The sequence below is a fragment of the Saccostrea cucullata genome, unplaced genomic scaffold, assembly GCF_032062105.1.
Source record: "Saccostrea cucullata isolate Sc308-1 unplaced genomic scaffold, CSIRO_AGI_Scuc_v1 ctg1312, whole genome shotgun sequence".
Classification (NCBI taxonomy): Eukaryota; Metazoa; Mollusca; class Bivalvia; order Ostreida; family Ostreidae; genus Saccostrea; species Saccostrea cuccullata.
In genome coordinates, this window is record NW_026922024.1 from 5,698 (window position 1) to 30,613 (window position 24,916).

The 24,916-nt window shown below is 32.2% G+C and overlaps 2 long non-coding RNA genes across 6 annotated transcripts; both read left to right on the top strand.

Annotated features, from left to right (window-relative positions):
• The first annotated feature begins 10,011 nt into the window (after positions 1-10,011).
• Positions 10,012-12,553, top strand: LOC134261074 (uncharacterized). 3 transcript variants are annotated; one of them, XR_009990721.1, is made up of 4 exons: positions 10,012-10,701; positions 10,973-11,332; positions 11,483-11,690; positions 11,812-12,553. It is a non-coding gene; the product is annotated as an uncharacterized LOC134261074 (long non-coding RNA). The 3 variants fall into 3 exon arrangements; XR_009990720.1 differs by having other exon boundaries at positions 10,012-11,332; positions 11,809-12,553; XR_009990719.1 differs by having other exon boundaries at positions 10,012-11,332.
• A 224-nt stretch (positions 12,554-12,777) lies between these two features.
• LOC134261075 (uncharacterized) lies at positions 12,778-20,109 on the top strand. 3 transcript variants are annotated; one of them, XR_009990723.1, is made up of 3 exons: positions 12,778-13,975; positions 19,284-19,678; positions 19,941-20,109. It is a non-coding gene; the product is annotated as an uncharacterized LOC134261075 (long non-coding RNA). The 3 variants fall into 3 exon arrangements; XR_009990724.1 differs by lacking the exon at positions 12,778-13,975 and having other exon boundaries at positions 19,168-19,434; positions 19,550-19,678; XR_009990722.1 differs by lacking the exon at positions 12,778-13,975 and having other exon boundaries at positions 19,168-19,678.
• Positions 20,110-24,916: the final 4,807 nt, after the last annotated feature.

Genomic DNA, 24,916 nt, shown 5'->3' on the forward strand with positions numbered 1-24,916 from the left:
GTCCACTTTCATATATCATGTTCAAGCATTTAATATAAACTGGCATAAATATAGATAATGTTGATGAAATATGTTCATTCAAAATACTATCAAATCCCGGGGATTTTCCATTTTTTATTTTTTTAACCGCCTTCCTTATTTCGTCTTCACTGATTACAGAGTTTAAAATCTCATCAGATATATCTGGTATGTCATTAATCTCATTTGAAACAGGTGCTGAATTATCTTGAAATGAATTTTGCTCTTCATAGTCATTTTCATTGATATCTTTCAGAAATTTGTACATGTCATCAATATCAACTGCACATTTTTGTTCTTTATTGGAAGCGTTTAAAATTTTCCAGTAATCTTTCGAGTTTGTTGAGCGTAAGTTTTTTAGTTTATCTGATAGATCATTTCTATATTTCTGTATGCATTTATCCATGGTCTTTTTATATTCTCTACTCATGGAAGTAAGATTTAGTTTATTTTCTTCTGATTTTTGTCTATTGTGCATTCTTTTTGCTAAATGATATTTTTCCCTAGCAGTTCTACCACGGTTTACTTTGTTTACTATCTGGTGTTATTTTCTTCTGCAATCCAAATGTTTCTCTGGCTGCATTTGTAAAAACCTTACTTATATCATTTGCTACCTTAGAAATGTCCGCTCCGCTAATTGTATCATCACGAGTAGACAATTCATTCAAAAAGTTTTTAATAGCCTCTGCGCTGGACAGTGAGATTTTACTACTATATTGATTTGCTTTGTCTTGACACCACAGTTGACACCACAGTTTCACACTTGACTGATTCTCACCTACGCGAACATTTTCATACTGTACATCAAGACTGGAAATTGTAAAAGATAACGGTTTATGTACGTCTGAAAATAAATAGCAGAAATCGTGAATATTAAAATCTTGTATAACTTCTAAATCATTTACACTAGCTAGGACATAATCAACCGTACTACAGTTTTTACACGTGACAGCACCAATGTTCTTATCATTTCCTAAACGGCTATTGACTATATAAATATCATTGTTTTAACAAAAATCTACTAATTTATAACCGAAATTGTTAATATTCGAGTCTTGAACAATTCTTTGTAAAGGTATTGAATATTTCTCAAAAATAATAGTTCGTGCTTCAATTTCATTGTGAGAAAAATCATCACATATATGTTCTTTTGACAAAAAGCTATCGGGAATAAAATAATCAGGTAGGTGACCAGTTCTAGCATTAAAATCTCCCATTAAACAAATATTTCTATTATCATTTGCTAGAGTAGTCAATTCTTGTTCTATTTCTAAAAAACAATCATTAGAGGAATATTTTCTTCCTTCGGGAGGAATATATCAAACCCCGAATAATATATCATCACTTCTGTTAAAAAGAACTTTGTTGATTCTAAACCACAAAACATATTTACAATCAGTTTTGATAATTTGTACATATTTCACAATACTGTCCCTTATTGCTACTACGTATGTCAGATTTTTGATAAATCTTCTAATTGAAAAGTTACAGTCATTCAGTGCTATCAATTTGATAAGCCTTATTCTAATTTTCTTCAATAATGCCCCGACTAAACAAGGTATAAAAAATCTGAGATATGGTTTGTAAACACAGAATCTAGCTAGTTTTCAGAGAAATTGGTAAATGAATAGGGGAGCTGAATCATTTGAAATAATACCACCAACTGTCTGATCTTACTTTACAGTATAGAGCAAAATTCCATCATACACCAAATTCTGCAAAAGCTAGAGATATATGACACCTTGGAGATTCAGCTTTGGATATCGGTCACTTATCCATATATCAAATACATATTCACAAGAATGAGAGGCTCTTATGTGCTTTTAATGAAGTAAAATAGATTCAATTATGAATCAGAAATATTTATCGGAAAAATGGCAATAGTTAAGCTGTAACTCCTATTTTATGGTCATTAGTGTGCTGTTATATCTCCTTCCCTAAATCTAGAGTCCCTGTAGAATTAGAGAGGTCAGAGGTCAAGGAGGTGGTAAGTCGGGTTTTAAATCGGTCCTGCAAAAAACTGAAATTACTTGTTTTAAAATCTTTTTCTCGATCTACAAAAAGATACAATGGTTACAATTATCGTTCACAACATTCTACATCCAGAATATTAACTTTGTAGTGAGTATTTGTGATGATTTTAAGAAGGAAACATTTTTGCTTTGTGTGACGCTGAACAAAGCTCACTCGTATGTGTTGTTAGAGCTCTATGTGTTGGGAGTGTATGTGACAAAAATGTCGATGACAGATACTGCAAACCTCGTTACTGAAAGCCATAGTGTGATCAACGGCACCCAAATGTGTGATGGTAGCGAAATTACTCTGGTAGAAATACATTCATTATTGACCCAAATGAATTCCAAATTGACAAATATAGAATCCAAAAATAACTGTTTGGAAGTTCGGTTGACCGAAATTGAAAAGAAAATTTCAGCTATGGGTGAAATCCAAACAGCAGTAAACACAGTATCCTCCCAGGTCAAAGTGATGACAGAAGAAATGAAAACTATCAAAAATGATCAGAAAGAGCTAGAATCTAACGTGTGTTCTCTGGGCAATTTATTTGATTCAGTAAAGGACGCAGTAGGATCCAACACGAAGCAGATAAGTGAAAACCGCAAGGAGCTGGTTGAAATCAGAGAGGGAAAAGGTCAGCAAGATCAGAAGACCAGGGAAGATATACAGACATTGAATGAGGCAAGTGTCAACCTACGGGAATCGATGATTGATCTCAAAGCTCGCTCCATGAGGGACAACTTCATATTCAGTGGTATATGGGAAGAGAAAAACGAGGACACCGAAGCAGTGTTACAAGAATTTATTTACCGCAAATTCAAGCCTGGTTACGAAATTTCGTTTGAGAGAGTCCATAGGATGGGAAGTGGAGCGAATTTAACGAATACCCCCGCAATTAGTGGCTAAGTTCTCTTTCTTTAAAGACCGAGAGTTCATACGGACACGTGCACCCCAGAAGTTAAGCGGCACTCGCATCTGGGTCAATGAGCAATACCCCCCAGAGATCGAAGAAAAAAGGAAGAAGTTATATCCCGTCATCCGACAAGCCAGGAGGGATCACAAAAAAGTCAAACTTGTTCGGGACACTTTATACGAGACAGCAAAGTTTTTACACTCCACCGCCTAATCAGCCTAATCGATTCGTGACCAGACAGGGGAAGCAGGACAGGATCAACACTGACCGACAGGCCGTTTTTAGATCCGAGTGGAACAGTGAATCCGCCCCTGATCAGATCAACAGAACACCAAATGACCGCAATTTAAAGAGAGCACGAGTATCATCAACTCCAGACAAGTAGGAACGCGCAGGAGAACGGACAAACAGTGCTCTTAAATTCTTAACATTGAATGTGTGCGGCATAAAAAACCGACTCAAATACAGCGAGTTTACAGAGAACATAATAAAATACGATGTGATCGGATTCACCGAGACCAAAACAGATGACACGGACAGTATCTGTATACCTGGATATGTCACGTACGTTAAAAATCGACATAAGTTTAAAAAAAACTAGATCTGGTGGAATCTTAGTAGCAATAAGGGACAGTATTGTGAAATATGTACAAATTATCAAAACTGATTGTAAATATGTTTTGTGGTTTAGAATCAACAAAGTTCTTTTTAACAGAAGTGATGATATATTATTCGGGGTTTGATATATTCCTCCCGAAGGAAGAAAATATTCCTCTAATGATTGTTTTTTTAGAAATAGAACAAGAATTGACTACTCTAGCAAATGATAATAGAAATATTTGTTTAATGGGAGATTTTAATGCTAGAACTGGTCACCTACCTGATTATTTTATTCCCGATAGCTTTTTGTCAAAAGAACATATATGTGATGATTTTTCTCACAGTGAAATTGAAGCACGAACTATTATTTTTGAGAAATATTCAATACCTTTACAAAGAATTGTTCAAGACTCGAATATTAACAATTTCGGTTATAAATTAGTAGATTTTTGTTAAAACAATGATATTTATATAGTCAATAGCCGTTTAGGAAATGATAAGAACATTGGTGCTGTCACGTGTAAAAACTGTAGTACGGTTGATTATGTCCTAGCTAGTGTAAATGATTTAGAAGTTATACAAGATTTTAATATTCACGATTTCTGCTATTTATTTTCAGACGTACATAAACCGTTATCTTTTACAATTTCCAGTCTTGATGTACAGTATGAAAATGTTCGCGTAGGTGAGAATCAGTCAAGTGTGAAACTGTGGTGTCAACTGTGGTGTCAAGACAAAGCAAATCAATATAGTAGTAAAATCTCACTGTCCAGCGCAGAGGCTATTAAAAACTTTTTGAATGAATTGTCTACTCGTGATGATACAATTAGCGGAGCGGACATTTCTAAGGTAGCAAATGATATAAGTAAGGTTTTTACAAATGCAGCCAGAGAAACATTTGGATTGCAGAAGAAAATAACACCAGATAGTAAACAAAGTAAACCGTGGTAGAAATATCATTTAGCAAAAAGAATGCACAATAGACAAAAATCAGAAGAAAATAAACTAAATCTTACTTCCATGAGTAGAGAATATAAAAAGACCATGGACAAATGCATACAGAAATATAGAAATGATCTATCAGATAAACTAAAAAACTTACGCTCAACAAACTCGAAAGATTACTGGAAAATTTTAAACGCTTCCAATAAAGAACAAAAATGTGCAGTTGATATTGATGACATGTACAAATTTCTGAAAGATATCAATGAAAATGACTATGAAGAGCAAAATTCATTTCAAGATAATTCAGCACCTGTTTCAAATGAGATTAATGACATACCAGATATATCTGATGAGATTTTAAACTCTGTAATCAGTGAAGACGAAATAAGGAAGGCGGTTAAAAAAATAAAAAATGGAAAATCCCCGGGATTCGATAGTATTTTGAATGAACATATTTCATCAACATTATCTATATTTATGCCAGTTTATATTAAATTCTTTAACATGATATATGAAAGTGGACTTGTCCCAGAAGAATGGTTAATTGGTTTAATTAAGCCAATATATAAAAACAAAGGCGATCCCACAAAGCCTGATAATTATCGCCCCATTACTCTCCTAAGCTGCTTAGGAAAAGTGTTCACATGTATTCTTAATAACAGGTTGGAAGATTATGCAAATGAAATTGGATTATTGAAAGAAAATCAAGCCGTTTCAGGAAATACTATTCTACACTAGATCATATTTTAACATTACAGTTTCTATCAAATATTTTAATGTAAAGAAAGAAAAAATTATTCTGTGCTTTCGTTGACTTTAAACAAGCCTTTGATACTGTATGGCGGAATGGTCTTTGGACCAAGTTACAAATTAATGGGATAAAAGGGAAATGTTTTCAATATATTCAAAATATGTATAAAGGTATTAAGTCTATGGTGAAAATGAATGACATGTCCACAGATTTTTTAGCTGCAATTTAGGAGTAAGACAGGGAGAAAACCTCTCGCCATTTCTATTTTCCATGTATATTAATGATCTTGAAGATTTTCTACTTAACAAGAATGTTGTAGGCTTGCAAAGTATTTCAAGTACTATTGAGAATGAATTACTAATGTATCTTAAACTGTTAGTACTTTTATATGCAGATGACACTGTTATTATGGCTGAATCAGCCGATGAATTACAACATGCAATTAACGAATTTCAAAAATATTGTTTGCAATGGAAGTTGAAAGTTAATGTCGAAAAAACGAAGATCATGGTATTTTCAAAGGGTCCAATGCTAAAAAGAAAATTTTATTACGACAACTTAGTTATTGAAAACGTTAAAGAATTTAAATATCTAGGCGTTGTATTTTCACGCTCTGGTTCCTTTTGTAAAACAAAAAAACACATATGATCAAGCTCAAAAGGCGATGCATGGAATTATAAAAAAAATTAGACAATTCAAATTACCAGTTGACTGTCAATTTGATCTTTTTGATAGAGTTGTAGTACCAGTCTTACTATTTGGCTCTAAAGTATGGGGCTACGAAAATCTTGATATTGTAGAACGTTTACACTTGAAGTTCTTAAAGCATGTATTTAATTTGAAAAGTTCCACGCCATCGTACATGGTCTATGGTGAAACAGGTCGCTTTCCTCTGTACATCTCGGTATACTGTTGAATGATTTCATTTTGGGCAAAGCTTTTTTCAGGCCCACAAACTAAAATTGTAAATGTTTTATACAAACATATGTTTAAATTGTACTGTGATGGAAATTTAACAAACACATGGTTAGATTGTATTCAGAAAATATGTAATATATGTGGTTTACCAAATGTATGGTACGAACAGAGTGCCAATATGAATTATAAATGGATAACTGCTACCGTAAAACAAATATTACAAGATCAATTTATTCAAAAGTGGTCTAGTGACGTTAATAATTCTTCAAAAGGACAAACTTACAGAATCTTTAAACAAAATTTTGGATTTGAAAATTATATTAATAAGTTATCTCCTAAATTTAGAGCAATATTTATGAAATTTCGTACCACAAATCACCGTTTACCGATAGATACAGGAAGATGGCAAGGTTTACCACTGTGCGATAGAATATGTACACTTTGTAAAAACAATCAAATTGCAGATGAATTTCATTATATTTTAGAATGTAAAACTTTATCTAATGTGAGAAAGAATTACCTGGGCAATTATTATTCTTCTAGACCGAATGTTATTAAATTCATGGAAATTATGTCAACCTCAAACGAAAAAGTGATGAAAAAACTTTGTATATTTATCCAAAAAATCTATGCTGCTGTCTGTCCTCCTTGATATGTTTCCCCACTCTTTTTTTCTACCATTAAACTTTGGTTATGTTTTCTATATTGTGTATGTACCTCTGACCAGACTGTTTATATTGTATATAATGTATATATGTTATTTATGCACAATACCCCATGTACCAATAGATTGGTCTGGGTGAATAAACTGAACTTGAACTTGAACCTGTAGTTTAATTACTGATTAATTCCTCATTACTCCGTGAGACGAGGGAAGAATTCCCCAAGTGGTCAAAGTGATTTATTGAATCTTTTATGCGAAGGCATGCGCAGTCACAGATCAAATCAGAAGCTCTAATAACAGAAAATACACATGTGGTAGTGTTTATGTTTGTTTATTGTTGAATAACTAAAAAGCATTATCACCAAGAATTTTTCATGCATGATAAACCAGTAAATAACTTTTGTTTTAGGCGCTGAAGTAAAAATTGTCCTTGAATCCCATGTCAATAATATCTTCTCCTAGTGTGTAATGTCGCTTCTATATAGTTCGCTGAAGTAGACAAAACCTATTCCAAAACACTTTAAAAATTACTTTTTCCCAAACTTCTGTCTCTTATGCCATTAATGTGAAATGACATATTTATAAGATATTGTTTCTGGTTTAATGATATCATTTGAGTTTTAGGTTCTACACATTACCAGAGAAACAAATGGTATTATCGTATTAACATGCGTTAATTATTTGGGATTTTGATCTTGGGTCGACAAATTATGTTGGTCATCCTGAAAAGAAGTCCTTATTTTATTATTCTGAAAGATCTTTATTTACGAAAGAGCAATTTTAAAGAATTTTAAATAATTTATAGCGGTTGGATGGTGTTGGTTCAATGTTTGTATAGTTATATAAAATATTGTTAATGACCTCTTGGGACAGCCCTCTTAGGTAATAATAATACCTGTAATTGTGATATTTGTAACTGAGAAATAACACATGTAATTGTGATATATGTAGCCTATAAATATATGACGTCACTGTGTTGTATGTAATTGAAAGTATAGGCCATTGATATCTTAATAGATGGTCCTGAAAGTTTGAAAATAACCCCAAATCAGCAAAATGATGACCTAAGTCTTTTTGATGGGGAAACGTTTGGTCCATACACCTGTTCAGCTGACTGTAACCCACCTTGTACCGCGCAGTGGAAGTATAAACACCCAGAAGGTGGTTTCAGAGACGCTACACCAAATGGGACGTCTGCAGTTAATCTACCAGTACAAACAGCGAATAGAACTAATATGGCGTTGATCCGATGTGTTGTAACAGGGATCAAATGCAGAAAAACATCAGACATCATTTATTGTAAGTATACATGTAATTGATAATAACGTCTTAAATGTAAAGAGTATTAGTCTGAAGGAACAAAATGATTTTAACAACCACTCTCATAATCATTTTTGCAAATAGAATTTTTTTTTGTTTATTTCAATAATTTTTACATTACAAAACCAGGCTTTAACAAGAAGCCCTGGGGCCACATTGCTCACCTGAGCTAGGAAAAAGTACAAATCAGATCCGAATTGAAAAGTTTACTGAGGTGGTGAAGGGGAGGGGGCTTGGATTTAAATACTACTAGCCTCCAGATCAATACTGCATATAGCTTCTTGAGAATTTTTTTTGAAAAGTTTTTTAAAGATTTTTCAAGTATGTTTTTGGTATATATTTCTTAACTAATAATGATTTAAATTGAAACTGACTCCCCATTGTTTCCCCCTACCCCAATTGTGACCCTACCCTTTCCCAGGAGGTTATGATTTGAACAAACTAAACAACCTGAGGATGCTTCCATAAAAATATCACTAATCATTGCTCAGCAGAACTTGAGAAGATATTTTTTTAAAGATTTCCCTATATATTCCTACGTAAAACTTTGATCGGCCATTGTGGCCCCACCCTACCCCCGAGGGTCATGATTAGAAAAAAAACTTGAATGTAAACTACCCGAGAATTATTCAACATGAGTTTCATCTTTCCTGCCCCTATGGATCTTGAGAAGATTTCGAAATTTTTTCCTATATATTCCATGTAAATTTTTGATCAGCCATTGTGGCCCCACCCTTGCCCCGGGGGTCATGAATGAATAATTTCATTTTTGTGTACAAATAGATGCTACTTCTTTTCTTTAATCTAACTCTGAGAATATTACCAGACAACTTTTTTGGTTTACAATGGGGCGTTCGATATTGAACGCTCGTGTTCGGAATGTTTCGGGCATACTCGTATACCTTAAACAAATTCAGCGTTCAATAAAACGTCAAGATATTGAACGCTAAAATTCTCTAGATTTTTTATAGTATCTTATTAAAGACTATTTATGAGCAGTATAATAAATATTTATTATGTCATTGCCATTAAAAAAATATATATAAACCAATGCATAAAAATTTTGTTTGCATTATGTATCCTTAGTAGGTCAAATATTGATAAGTCGGTCAATAGTCACCCTATCATTGAACTCCGAGCTTTAGTTTGATTTTAACTGTCGGCCAAAATTTTGGAAACCCTTATTGTCGAACGACGGACGACCGACTTTATATACTTTATGAATACGTGGGACAAAATCTCTGGAAACCTCTGAAAACAAACATGGCTAATTGTGTCATATTCTAAGAAATTCGCATTTATACTTTGACAATCTTTGGGGAAAGGAAAACAATTGACATGCGTTTTCTTCAAAATTTGTACTTATCTTGATTAATGCAAAACAACACAGAGAACAATGTGACTCCTGCTATAAATATTCAAAATACGGTATTTCTTTTATACACATTTTTCATAATAATAATTTCCTCTTTAGGACAAAAATACATCAAGTTGAACAAAAAGTCTTATATTTTTTAAACATTTGTTTCCCATATTTTAAGCTGTAATGAAGAAAGCATTTGATTTTTTTCCTGTTGTCAAATACACACAATTATGTAAAATATAATTAAACTTCCCCCCACCATCTTAATAAAGATTAGTCTTTAAACGGGTTACATTTGCTGGTATTTGTCCACGAAATTAGAAGAGTTCTCTCGAAGACTAATCTACTACTTGGTAAGTAAACTTTCCTTGCATTGTACGAGGGTTGTTCCAAACATTTGTAGACTGAGCTCTTTTCTTTAATATAATTAAAAATAATGTATCTTTAAAATTTTTTGGGGCAGATAAAGCGTGTTCGTGGCATATAAATTAGGAAGTTTTATACTGGTTACTTGATTTAAGGTTGGTCCCTACTCAAACGCGTCATAACAATTTACCGGATATGATTATCGATACGAAATGTTAAAACCAAATCCGTCTTTACGAGTTCTACCGGGTTAGTACCGTTATCGGTTTAGGTATTATATCGCGCTGAGCATTTCCAGTTGGCACTTTTAAGATTACGCTCGTGTTTACCGAGATGCCAAGGTTTAAAGGCAGGTTTGTTAAAGACTCTCTTGTTAGAAAAATTGAAGATTAGATAAAGGAAGAAGCAATCGAATAAACAAATCATATTTAACATGTGACGAAACTAGTGGTGTGCCAGTAAGTGACTTAGATTACAGTTATCATTATCATAGAGTTATGGCTGTGATGGTGAGAATATTCATGTCGTTTGAAAAGAAGAGACATATTCGGTTTAGGAAGATAAGAAAATGAATCAGTGGAGAATGGGCAGACGTGTAGTTGATCTTGGGGGTTCTTGCGGATGGTCTAAGCAGTTGTGAGTTATGCGGACAGCCACTGCAATTGTCAAACTGTGTGGGGGAACACAAAATTCGGCCTTGCACATGTAGCCCTACTACTTGTCAAGTGCAAATTTACTGACTGTGGGCTAATACCGAAGTGGCAACAGGAAGCAAACACCAGACTTCAAATGGCAGAAATGCATGGGATGTAAATACCAAAATAGCAGTAGGTATTAAATCTGTATTTTATTACATAGTTTATTCACATATTCAAATTGGATCATGATGTTGGTTATTTTTATTTTAAGAACAGTTATAGTCAGTATATAAACATAAAAAATGTGACTTGCTTTTTTGTTAAAAGCATCTTTATTCTCAAACATACATATGCACACACCTAATTATACACACACACATACAGAAAATAAACAAGGACAATCATGTCATATATTCACTTTCCATGTTGACTTGTTAATAATTTTGAGAACTCATTTCAGGAATAATAAACGGAGGATTTCCAGATTTGGTGAAACACATGTAAATTCACTCCTGGCTGCTTTAAACATACCCAGCGTTTCTCGGATAACTCTGAACAATAGAGGAAGAGAGGTCAAGCAACAATTTGGACAAATGGCAGGGGAAACTTGTAATAAAAGTCTGCAGGAGGAGATGAGATTGAAATTATGCCATTTTCTAGCAATACATGACCTATTTATATTTTTATTTGCAATCATTTTTTACAAAATTATGTCGTTAATTAAAAATATTATTGTTTAGGAGTCAAGGGAGTCTGGCGGTTATATCTGATGGTGCTTGGCAGAAGCGGGGTACCGGGAGAGCTTAAAATAGTCTTACAGGTAAATGTACCAAGTATCAAAACCTATACATTGTAGAGACTAATTTGTCACATGGACAGTGGTGGTCCTGACATCGTATTGAGTCATTGACAAATTTTGTTTCCATCACAATTGAAATCAACAATTGATATCAGCATTTTATATTTACAGGACTTGCCTCTCTGTTGGAGAAAAATCGAAGAAAATAGTCATTTTTTCAGTGTAGGGAAAAAAGTAGGGTATGTGCAGCTGCCAAATTAAAGAGTAATTCTCCCAGGCAACACAAGTGCTGTAAGAACTCAACTGGATCAGCAAAGGTTATGGTTTTCAGCCTGCCATGGCCTGTGAGATGTTGGAGATCGAGAATGTAGGGGGAAAGGTAAGAACATCAAGAACAAAAACAAACCAACAATTTTTAAAAAAACGAATTGTACAATATTAAATCAGTCAAAACATAGCAATGTAATTTGCTGTACAACATATTAAATTTCTTTAAGTAGATACTGTGATTATGGACAATGACTCAACTACCATGGCAAGAGTGAAAGATAATGTTGATCCCAATATGAGCAAAAGATCCGACAGTAATCACACAAAGAAGGGATTTAGTGGTGTATTAGTAGAACTGAGCAGCAAGCTTAAAGTTTTCAGTTGTAACATAACTTTATCTATGTCCTATGCTGGTGTTACTGAAGTAGAAACAGTATTTAATTGTTTGTATTTGAGTGCATGCCTGAAAAGAAGAATGTTGCATTGGTATAGCCGTTTTTGTATTTGTGCGGACATATTTCAATTATTGATGAGTTGTAAAAAATGCATTTAAATGATTTTTTAAAGACAGATTTACTTGTTATGTTTTATAATGCATGAAAATGGTATAAGAGTGTGATTTTTCTTTTAAATATGTTTGTTACTGATATTTTAGAGTTGAATTTGTTTGATCGGCAAGGGGGTATACATGATCTAGAAGGTGTAGATAATTAAAAAGCCTGAAAAGTACTAATTTTTTGGGGCTTTTTAGTTGCAACAGATATAAATCTAATATTTTAAATGAAAAAAGAACGTGTTTATCCATTACTTTATGAAAAAATGTGTAAAAATGACGATATTGTAAAAAAATTTAAAGCACCAAATTGATATCATATTGGAAAAAAACGTTATATTATAAAATAAATATTCATATATGAGACTGGTTATGCCTTTCCTACATATTAATGAATAAATAAATACATTTGAAAGTAATTTTGCTTTGATATTGCTTTTGATATGAGCCATATATTGAGCGTGGATGAAAAAGTGTCGTGAAAGAAGGCGGTATACGTCATTGAGGCACTCTAATTTGAAAAATAACATGAAAAGTTATTTATTTTTTGTGCTTTTTATTTAGATTAAGTATCATTCTAATAATTTCAATAGAAAAAATACCATTTAAACCATTAAATCTCCTGGGTAGGGACCTACCTTAAAGCGAAATACTTTATTGATACCCGGAGAAATCTGCAACGTCAAAAAGACGAATGTCATAAGTTCATAATTTTGGGGAAACTATTCCAATTTCCAGAATCAAATTCTGTAATAAAGTACATCAAACAATTATAATAGTTGTGTATGTAAAATATCTTATTTACTATGACATCATAAAACATTTGAACAGGTTTACAAAGCATGTACAGGTATAAAAAAAATTGAAACCCTTTATTTTAGGGGCTTTTCGTCTGTTTTCTCTAATGGAGTCGCACAATACTAGTGGCACTCTAGCCAAATTCTTAAGCCTGTCTTTATTTTGTTTCATTTATTAACATGCATAGGGAATCCAATTAAATCATATTAAATATTAAGGACAAGAAAACCTTTCCGTGTCTACCAAATAAGTATAACTTGTTCATTTCTGTAGGAGTGAATTCGGGATCAAAACACTTGATCACAGTCCAGTACACCGCCTGTGCCAACACAGTCCCTATTTTTCAAAAGTCAGATTTCAATCAGGTGTATATTAAACGTAATAAAATTAATATTTGTTAAAACATTAATTAACACGAAATTTTGAAGAAATATAGTTAATAATATAATATTAAGATTTTTCATTCCCATTCAAAAATACAGAGTAGTACAGGTAATTAAAATCCGTAGAATTTAAAATATAATATAATACCGATTTTTAATTGCTACTTTTTGGTACTGTGACGCCTTTCTACTCGAGACAATGAAATGTTTCATGTAAATAGGGTTATACTGAGTAATTACTCCATATTTGTCCATTTATTAGTGTTGATTTAATCTATGTACGAAGCTTCATTAATATATGATATCAAGTTCCTACAAAACAACACTTGTCTTGGAATGAAAATAAAACTGTTTTGGAACGCTTGGAATTTTTGGACAACCTTCGTACATGCATATTTTAAACTTCAATTTAAAGTAAAAGCGGTAACTTGTGTTTTGATATTTTAATTTCATTTGACTTTGCTGTTTTTAAATTTTTTGTGTATGTTTTTATTTTTGCGTTTTAGGCATATGAGCCAGGAAAGATTCAACTATTATCGAGTCAACTTACTTTGAAGCAAGAAATAAATTAGAGGAATACGTTTTAAGTTTCTTATAATGTTTGTAATTATAGGCCTGTTTAGTACAGAATTTCTCACCTCACCTTTCCTGCAGACCTAGGTAACGAAAACTGTTATGTGTTTAATTTGGCATAAAGATTAAAATTTATAATTTAAGATTACCTAAGATTTGATTTAGCGCTTTTTGAATGTTCTTTATATACTTAATATGTAGTGATATAAATTATTTATTAGAAGCTGTTCACTGAGAAAGGCGCAATATAGATTACATCGTAAAATGTGTATTTACAGCAAATATTGCTTTTTTCAAAGAGAGACATCGGTTAAAAAAAGATTCTTGCAAATGAAATCTGCACTAGTACAAACAAAAGAAAAAAAATAGTACTGATCTACTGGAAAGCTAAGAATATACAAAAAGCCTATTTAGGCATTATCAAAGTCTTTTACATCAATACATGTTAAGCTGAAAATTGTTCAAGTTTATTTTTCTGTGCTAACAAATACTTAACTAAGGTAGTTTTAATGATTATCACAAATTTGAATATCAGTTGCGGAGACTCAAGACAGATTAAGAGTTTAAACCTTTGTTACAGAAAAATGGCCCGTGTCACATATTTGTTTACATAGGTTAAACATACCAATATGCAGATTTTTTTCAAAAAAGATGCTAATTCTAAATACCATTAGACAGTTTTTAATGATTTACTAAATCTTGTTTTGTTAAAAATATGATATTTTCTATATATATGTAAATAAAAACAAGGCACGATCTTGTTTATATTATGGAACATTTTAAAGTTCTGTATATCATTTTATAAATCAACAAATGATGTTTAAATTTTTGCTGATTATAAGAATGGCCTTGATTACGAATTATGAACATTAAAATCGGTTTTAAAAAATCAGTTGAAATTGTGTGCATGTAACTTTAATTGACAAATTGGTTTAATGAATTAAAGAATTCAATCCACAAAATGCCTTATTTGGCCTTGCAAATAAGTAAATTTTGAAAAGGGCATTAGTAAATATGTTTTGAGTTATTATCAACCTAGAACATTGACACATTTCACATGTGCAACAATTTCGTCAAAACCGGATGTTACAATGTCAAACTAAATTCTAAAACGGAGCATGTTTCGAGGTTTTCCGGAAAATTGCTCAGATTTTACATAATGAATCGTGAATTTCACATAGAGCACAGTCGTTACCGCAAAATATTGAAACAGAAAAATAATTAAAACTGTTCGACAAATAATTTCCAATGAAAATATTTTGCGGTAACGAGCGTGCTCATGGTGAAAAAAAAATAAAATAAAATGTCAACGCGTGTAAAAATGCTATGATCATGAACCACCATATTTGTCTTTGTCTTTTATACAAACTTTAAAGGATCAATTAGAAAGGTGTATAATATTGATTATGTACAGTCATGTAAGTGGATGGACACTCATATCACACAAGTAAGAAAATGTTAACTGAGGCACCTATAGACACGTCTGACTACTGGAATAAATATGATGGCTTCAGTCTTAAAACATAATTTATCCGTAAAAAAATGCCGATTTATCGACAGTTCTTTTTCCAAAATTAGATTGATTTACAGACAAGTACAACTTTCAACTTACTATGTGTATGACTATCGCAAATATAAACTTTCATGTCAATTATTATGTTTGTTTATGACTGTGACGAGTATAAGAAATTAGAGTTAAATCTAAGCTTTGTTATCAGGAATCGGTAATTTTTTTTAGAGTGACAGTCAGTGGTTCATTGGTAGGTCATAGGACATCAAATAAATAGATAACACACATGGTGATAGAAAAAAGCAGTCGATTGTTCATTGAAGGCAATAAATGTGGCAAAGAATTTAAAAATTACATTTCTGAAATCAAAGGAAAACAAACTTATGAGTTCACAGTTGTACATGACGTTACTCGGTGTACGTCATTTGTGACGTCATAATAGTGCAGTAATTGGGAATCAGTGGCAGGGAGAAATAGGGAAAATTCTTTTTTTTTTTTTAAAGATATACAGTTTTCTGTCGCTTTGTTAAATTCATTTAATTGAAACGGGAAATTATCTACTATTAAAAAATTTAACAACTCTGTAAACTGGATTCAACGTAGAACTCGTGTGTGTGTTTGTAAACATTTTAATGCACATGTTCGCTTTAACAAATCCCCACGTCGATGCATATACAATACATATATTTGTATAAGTATCACATGTAGCAGCAATATATATTAATCAGTTTTTTTTATTTCAAAACCTAAGAAACATTCATTTCACTACATAAAACCCGCGTGGATAATTTTTATGCACTTGCATAACGTGAAAAATAATTTTTAGCTTTCTTCAAAAGTATTATGAAGAAGTGGTTCCATTTTTGTTTGCAGAAACAAGAGCTGAATTTAAAATATATTACCCTAAATAGTGTTTATTATCATTCATAAAAGAACATCAAATCAAAGATCCTTCTTTAGCCACTATAGTGTTTTTCATATCAAATATTGATTATTCTGTATTTTAATTTTTTTGCATGTAGATCAACGTTCAAAATTGCCTCTGCATTGTTATGGCTTAGGGTGGGGGGGAAAGGTGGAGTAGGGGGACTATGACTTCCTCTGCATTTAATATCTGAAAATCGCTGGATCCGCTACTACGAAGATTAGTACTTTATCACTATACGATTAGAAGAGGTCACGGGGGGGGGGTCCATGCTTTGACATAAATTATACGTTCATTACATACAATTATATGAGCATTATTGTGAACTACAGGACTTGTCTAAAATATACTTCGAAATAATATAATTTACTGTAACATTTTCTTGAAAAAATATTTTTAAAAGATAGAACTTTGTATATGTTCGTCCTTTGTATATACCCCCCCCCCCCCCTTCTTTCTTTTCTGAAATTGCTTACTACGACCATAAATGTGTTTTCTATTTCAAGAAAAACTGAGACCATTTTACACTTTCCTCTTATAAATGCTGTCTATAATAAGGTCTTATTGAGGAGCCTCTTTCGGGTAAAATCAATCTTTCTCTGTAAGTATTAGTAAAATGTTAATGTCTGTGCTTGTATTTCACTTTTTATTTTGACACGTATTTATAAGAATTACATACGCATGGAAATCATAATGTGAAAATGAAATGGACAGTGATAAACGATAAGCTAGCAATGCACAATTTAAAAAAAACATAATAAAATTATTACATGTAAGTCAATCGATAACAATGTATTAACAACACACTACAAATACCGTACTCCATACATAAATTAATTTACTGGATTAAACATGACCCATCGATTGGCTGGTTCGCGAAGATGAGAAAAAATATCTGTGAGATTGAGGTGTGCGCGAATCTCGCGGATATTTCTCGCTTGCCTGTGAAAATTTATTAACAGCTGAGGCCTAATATTCGCGAGTGCTCGCCAAGTTATTAAAAATGTATAGAAAAAAGGTCCTTTCAACTATTGTGTACATGTACTTCTTTTCAAGTAATGTACTGGTATTTAGATCTAGATTTTTATCGCAAATCTCGCTTCAAAGTATACACTCCGGCCTAAATAGCGTTGCGTTGTGTGATGATACTGTTGGATCTGACAATTGAACAATTTGAATCACGGATTTTGTTTTGTAAAACAAGCGTTTTAATTGGTTGATTAGGACCCGCCCACTCTCGCGCGGAAAGCGTTGTTGACTTTCTGAAAAAAAAAAACAACAAACAAACTATAAAAATTTTTTTAGCATGTGATATATTCCTTACGCATGCAGACGATACATGGATATCATTCGATGGCACAGTCGAACACTATTTCATTTCATCCTACATGTATTTCTGCCGATTTCCTATTGACGACATTTTACACTTTAGGTGTTTTTTCTGTGCGACTTTTCAGTGCATTAAATTTTTTTTTCTATGTTTTAGTCATAAGTGAGCTATTTCATTGCGTTGGCAAACACAAATTTAAAACGGGGTATTACTGGAAATCATGTAATTACCCAGCTGATAGCGGACAACTTGTTATTCAGTGGGAAAAAATAAATTCATAATCATAGGTGGCAAAACGCGTAAAACATCGGATTTTTTCAAAAGTTTACTGCTTTATTGTCAATACTGTCAAAAATACCATATTTTTTAAATGCATCTGTGCTAATACGTTCCCATTTCAACGGTCGCCATGGCAATAAACATGCGACCAGAAAAATCTAGATTTTTGTTCTTTTTTGCGGGAAGTGAAATTTTTACTGTTATGGCGAATGTTATTCATTAAAAATATGAAATATTACTTATAATTCGTGTTAAAAATAATTAATGTAACAACATTTACCAAATCTAAATACGTTTTATTTTTATTGGTGCATTGAAGAAAAACAAACGAGAAACGCCAACGGTTGTGTTCATGTGCCCCGAGAACATGCACCTGATATAACATGACATGACTGCTGCCAGCTCTGGAACATATCGTATTTGAAGATCATTATACAGATTACCCACATTCACAATAATTAATAAGGTATTGTAAAGTTCTATTAAATTCTTAGCTCAAAATATACCACTTTTTTGCCCGTTTTCTACAGCTGTTCCATTTTACTTCGAAACATTCCAATTTTCGGCTTTACATTTGAAAAAGTGGGCGGGCCTATAAAAAAAGCACCAATCAGATTCTTTGTTGGATTGCGCAATCGAAAGTCAGTAATCTTCAATTGTATTTCAGTCATATTCATCAGTATCGTCACTCAACGCATCACAATATCGGCCGAAAGGTGTACTTTCATGCAAGATTTGCGATAAAAGGCTGCAGTATCAACTATTTTATGGATCTAAAACTACAGCAGTGGAAGTAATTTCCAATATTTTTTTTCTAATTCTATTCATTCAGAATTATCATCTTTATTGATTATGAAGTTGATAAGATAAATATAAAATTGATTCTAATTATTGCATTTTAAAAGTCATATATTCCTATATATCTTTGCATTGTAATAGCCAGGTCATTCTATCGCTAATTGACGTGACGTTACATTACAAAAAATGACGTTCCTAACGCATTTTTCTATTAAAACATTGCCATATTGCAAGACCTCGTTTTTAAAAAGTATAATAGATATTGAAAAAAGAAAAACGGTTATGAAAAGCTTAAAGTCTATACTATCTTTGATAAAAATCGCGTTAATATCCTGCAAGAGGCATTTTTTGATGGTTCGAGGACTTTGCTCTTTATTATAACACTTTTTAAAATGTCATAACGAAATAAGCATTTTATAACATATTGTCTGATTTGTTATAACAAATTCACAATAATTATTATCATGAAGAAGCTTTATATAATGAAATTCTAAAATTTGTTATGATAAATTGAAAAAGTTTATACAAATTGGATAATCAATGTCACCTTTAGTCTATACTTAGACTTCCAGACCTAACAAAAACATTTATCATGGGAACAGATGCGTCCAAATTAAACAAGATGCTGTTCTGATGCAAGACCCTTACAGAAAGACGTATCCAGTCGCATCTGTTAGTTGGTAGCTGTTCGTTAGAGAAATAAGGTATTCAGTAATAGAAAAAGAAATGTCGTACTTTAATTTGGGCCTAAAAAGAGTTCAAGCTTATTTTTGGGTAATTATAATAGAAATTTCTCACCAACCTTTAGTTTATCTTCAGTAGGCAAAAGTAGCAAATTCTCCAATGCTGTGTGGAAAGGTAATGCTTTACTTGGTACCTGTGCAGTCCATTTAAAACGTGGGGCTTTTGTTTTGGTATTTGTAAGAGGATGTGAGTCATTACAATTAAGTAAGTGTTGTTTTCTTTTTTTTAGTTCTTGAAGTTTGTTTTAACAAAAGTATTTGTATGTTGTATTCAATTTGTGTAGATGTAAAATAACCGTTATACATGTATTGATCGTATTTTTGTCAAATATATATAACTGTTAGTATTGAAAATAGAAGATACCGACCAACAAAGTTTATTGTATGAAATTTTATAATATTTCAAAAAGATGAATTTTTATTAGACGTACATAGTCCATCTCTAATGTTGTTCTATACGTTTTCAGACAACTGGCTTACCGATATTTTTTTCATACTTCCGTCGATAATCTGTTCTTCCGGCCAACACGTAGTATGGAACATCGTGGGTGGTGATGGTAAATGGTAGTGATGGCTGATTCTCTTGTACCTTTACTTCAATTTTGTTGTTTATTTGTAAATAAATTGTTATTGTTATATAGTCTTGATTCTTCTTGATTGGCATTGACAATGGTCATTTATTTGATAGATTTATCCATTCGAAAGAACCAAAAACATTTCAGGGAAAAGGGAAGATTCAATAACTCAAAATTCTTTTTGAATTGTCGTAAATGGCTACCGTATAAGAGCCATGTATTAATCAAATTGTTTGAAAACGTTGTTGTTGTTTAACGTCTCTCTTGAGGATTTTTAGTTAGTAGAGATATCACCACTTGCCTGTGGAGGGCTGCAAATTTATACTTATGCTCGGCACTCAGAGACATTAAGCAGTGAGAGATCTTATTCGTACCAACACATAGAGTGATAATTTCCATTTGAAGTGAAGCAGGTCCCGAATTGGATTTGACTCCACAACTAAAGGACTGTAGAGCAGACACTCTGACCACTGCGACACACAGGCGATTTGATTAAAGTGTAGTTATTTAATTATCTTTTTCATTCTATGTATGGGTTGAACCCTCAAATTTATTGCTCGATCACCTAAGTCACTGAAATATTCAATGACTCTTTTTAGGTATGCCCAATCATGTAGGTTAATTGCAAAGGTATATGCATAATATTTTTCTAATTAACAATATTATATGTCATTATTAAATAATCAATTTTTGTGATCGCATGATTAATATTAATCATTGTTCAACTGATCCTTAAGGGATTGGGTAATGTGATGTAAGGAAGCATAAGGTTGTTTTCCCCGACCATGCATAAAAACTACAACTTTCTGAGAAAGACGAACTCCACACCTTATCTATGATTAGAAACTAATTATGAGGCGCATTCAGAATTTGGGCTGCAAAGCTTGTTTTTTTTATTTGCTTTACACCCTTCCCGGAGTTATAATCATTCAAATGAAGACTTCTGTACCGATTAGGAAAATGGTAGAATTTTAACATTGGAATTACAGGTAAATGTAAAAATGAAGAAGAAAGGAGATCGACACTAAGATCACAAATATATATTTATCGTATCTTGGTCAAATTAATAGACTATTTGTTAATTAAAAAAACTAAAAACTACGTCAAAGAAATAATGCTGACGACCAAATCCTAATTAACGATTCCAGATTGAAGCAGCTGGTGAGGCAATGGACAAAATAAGTTGTATGTGACACTGACACAAACTTTGAACTGCTATATCAAGTGACTTTTAACATGATTAAATAATAAATGTTTCTCCCCTTATAATTATTTTTATCGCAGCATTCTGTCGGTTTTTTTTTATCTTAAAAATATTTTAATATGAATGGTATATTTGTTATATTCATTATTGATATTTTTTTTAACGAAAATCTAGTTAGTTTTAATCGACACTATATACACTTAAATAGAAAAGAATTATCAAACAAGCAAATTCAAAGAATTGTGGTCCCCCACTTTCGGTGTCTGTGTTGGTGAGATGTTATTTTTTATGACATATTGTGTCTGATATGAACATCCAATCATATGTCATTTCATAGAAATTATCATTGAAGTTGATTTTTTTGAAGGATGAAAACCCTTATCCTGACCGTTCAAAAGTTATGGCCAAAGTTAACGTTTTTTAAAAGTAGGTCAATTCCAAGGTCAAGATCAAGGGGGTCAAAGTTGTTGATGAAAGGTTTTCTCACAAGGATTACATATATGAAGCATTAAAGCCCTAGCCCTTACCGTTCAAAAGTTGTGGTCAAGGTTAAAGTTTTTACATAAGTACGTAAATCTTTAAGGTCAAGGTCAAAAGGTCAAAATTGTTGATATCCAATGAAAGGACATTTCACAAAGAATACATATGTAAAATATAAAAGTCCTAGTATCTACTGTTCAAAAGTTGTGACCAAAGTTAAAGTTTTTTTTAAAGTAGTTAAAACTCCAATGTCTAGGTCAAAGGGTAAAAGTTGTTGGTATCCAATGAAAGGTCTTCTAAAAAATATTACATATGTGAAGTACGAAAGCCCTAGCCCTCACCGTTCCAAAGTTATGGTCAAGGTTAAAGTTTTTCCATAAGTAAGTAAATCTCCAAGGTCACGGTCAAAAGGTCAAGGATGTTGGTATCCAATGAAATGTCTTGCAACAAGGAATACATATGTGAAATATAAAAGTTTCTACTGTTTAAAAGTTGTGACCAAGGTTAAAGTTTTTAAAAAGTAGTTGAAACTCCAAGGTCAAGGTCAAAGGGTAAATGTTCTTGGTATCAAATGAAAGATCTTTTCATTAGAATTATAAATTTGAAGTATGAAAGCCGTAGTACTTATTGTTCAAAAGTTATAGCCAAGGTTGAAGTTTTTTTTATAGAAACGTAAATCTCCAAGGCCAAGGTCAAAAGGGTCAAGGATGTTGGTATCCAATGAAAGGTCTTTCCACAAACAATACATTTGTGAAATATGAAAGTCCTAGTACCTTCCATCCAAAAGTTACGGCCAGAGTAAAACTTTGAAATTTCTGTCTAAAAGTGGGTCAAACTCCAAGGTCAAGGTCAAAAGGTCAAATTTGGTGGTACCCAAAGAAAGGTCTTTTCACAAGGAATACACATGTGAAATTTGAAAGTCATAGCTCTACTAAATCAAAAGTTATGGGCAAGGTTAACGTTTTTGTGACGGACAGACTGACAGACTGACGGACAGACGGACAGATGGACAGATGGACAGACGAATGAGATTTAATGTCCCCTCGCTTTCGCGAACAACAAGCTAAACATTCAGTGACAGAAAATGAAGTTTCTGTTTCAAAGTGCAAAAGAAAAAGGGTTATGTATTGAAGTACCTATTGTTCATGAGGGTATCACCGAGGAATATTCTCAATAAATTAGGCCCATTAAATGCACCTGTGATATAATTTTCATGTCGTAATGACTGTTTGGAGAGAACACCGGTCGGAGTTAACGTATTTTCTCCTCTCTCTTTAACCACTTTGGTACACCCTTGTCAGAATCAGATCATTGGTACCAGAACAGTTTTTATCCAAAATGACAACACAAGAAGAGACACTTAGAACACAAGAAGAGACATCACCATTAAATAATATTAGCTACTTAGACAAACAAACTTACTAAAATCAGCCATATAATTGCTTCCTGGTTTATTATGATTTAGTATTATAATACAGTCAAAAAATGAATGAAACGTAAAGTGTGTCCTTAAGTAATCAAGTGAGTGGATTTTTAAGTAGTTTATTTAAAGTGCGAGAAATGGTTGTTTATATGCTTTTATTTAAGGTTCTCACTCTCGTTTATTGGAAGATCTAAAAGTCGTTAAAGACAAAAAAATCGAGACAAAGTATACTGAATATTTATTTTATAGAAATTCTCTCCCCCAACGTTGTTTTTAATAATAAGTCAATGTCACATAATCGAATGTTTAAATAAAAGATAAAATATATAAATACTTCCTAATATTGTGCCTAAATATGTATAATATCACACAAAGGCTGAAAGTTCTGATACGCAGGCAAATGATTGAACACAGCTTTATATTGTTCAGATTTTTTTTTCCATCACTAAATATGATATTATAAACTGTTTTTCAAAGTTTTGGTACAATACGATGTAAATATTAAACGTAGTACGTCGAATTACTGATGACCTAGAAAATAAATAGTGAGAAAGAACATCGAAATTAAGATCAGGAATAAATATTTATCTTATCAAGGTCAAATAATTAGTTTGTTAAATAATTAACAATTAAAATTTGAATGAATTACAAAAGATATGTCAAAGAAATAATGCTTACGATCAGATCATAATATATGTTACTAGTTTGAAGTATTCAGTAATACAGAAGGTCATTACAAATTGTATCTCATGACTGACACAAAAACAAATTTACCAAAAAGTGCTTTTTAAGATACTTTGTAATTAAGTTAACGTGTTTCTAAAAATTGTTATTACTGCGGTATTCTATCGAATAAAGGACAAGATAGGGTAAGACCAGTATTTGGCCCCCGATTTTGGGTGTCTTTCAGAATTATCCAACAGTTTATCCATAGAAACCTGTTGTCACCCCTGCCACAAAATGAGTATTGGTTTTAAGATTTAGAATATATAGGAGTCACAGTGGGGTAAGGAAACAGGTCAATTCTTGACATTTCTCATTTTTATGCAAATTTTTATCAATTTTATAGCACATTTTCTTTCGGAAAACATAGAGCACACGCTTGCCTATCTACCAAATTTATATAATTTATACACTAATATCAGATGCAGTTTTTGTATAAAAATCTCAGATAGGCAAGCTTGTGCTCTATGTTTTCCGAAGAGAAATGTATCCCAAATATGATGAAATTCCACGAGAATTTAGGAAATTCTGGATAATGCCCTATTTCTGACCTCTCTAGTGGCTTCCATGTAAGCTTTGAATCAAAATTGGTGCTTGTTTTGAAGTAAGCATCATTTTAACTTCTTAACTACAAACTATCACAATTTTACCAGTGTTCTGATTTTTAGATCAAATACGGGGCCAGATTCGGCTGTTACCCTATCTTGTCCTTTACTAAAAGAATATTTGTATGACATATTTGTTATGTTATTTTTTTTTAATTCATTACATAAATTAGTTATTTTGCCCAAAATATTTAACCTGCTAAATTAGTAAAAAAAATCAATTACGTTAATCATTGAGTGACATAAAAAAGATTTTCTGTTTCAAAGTACAAAATGAAAAGGCTGATGAAATGACGTATCATCTATATATAAGTACATGAGAGTCCATGAGAGCATCATTAAGAAATATTCTTAATAAATCACGGGTAAAGAAATGTACCTCTTAGTTATTTTTCATATATTAATGACTGGAGAGAACACTATTAAACTTGTA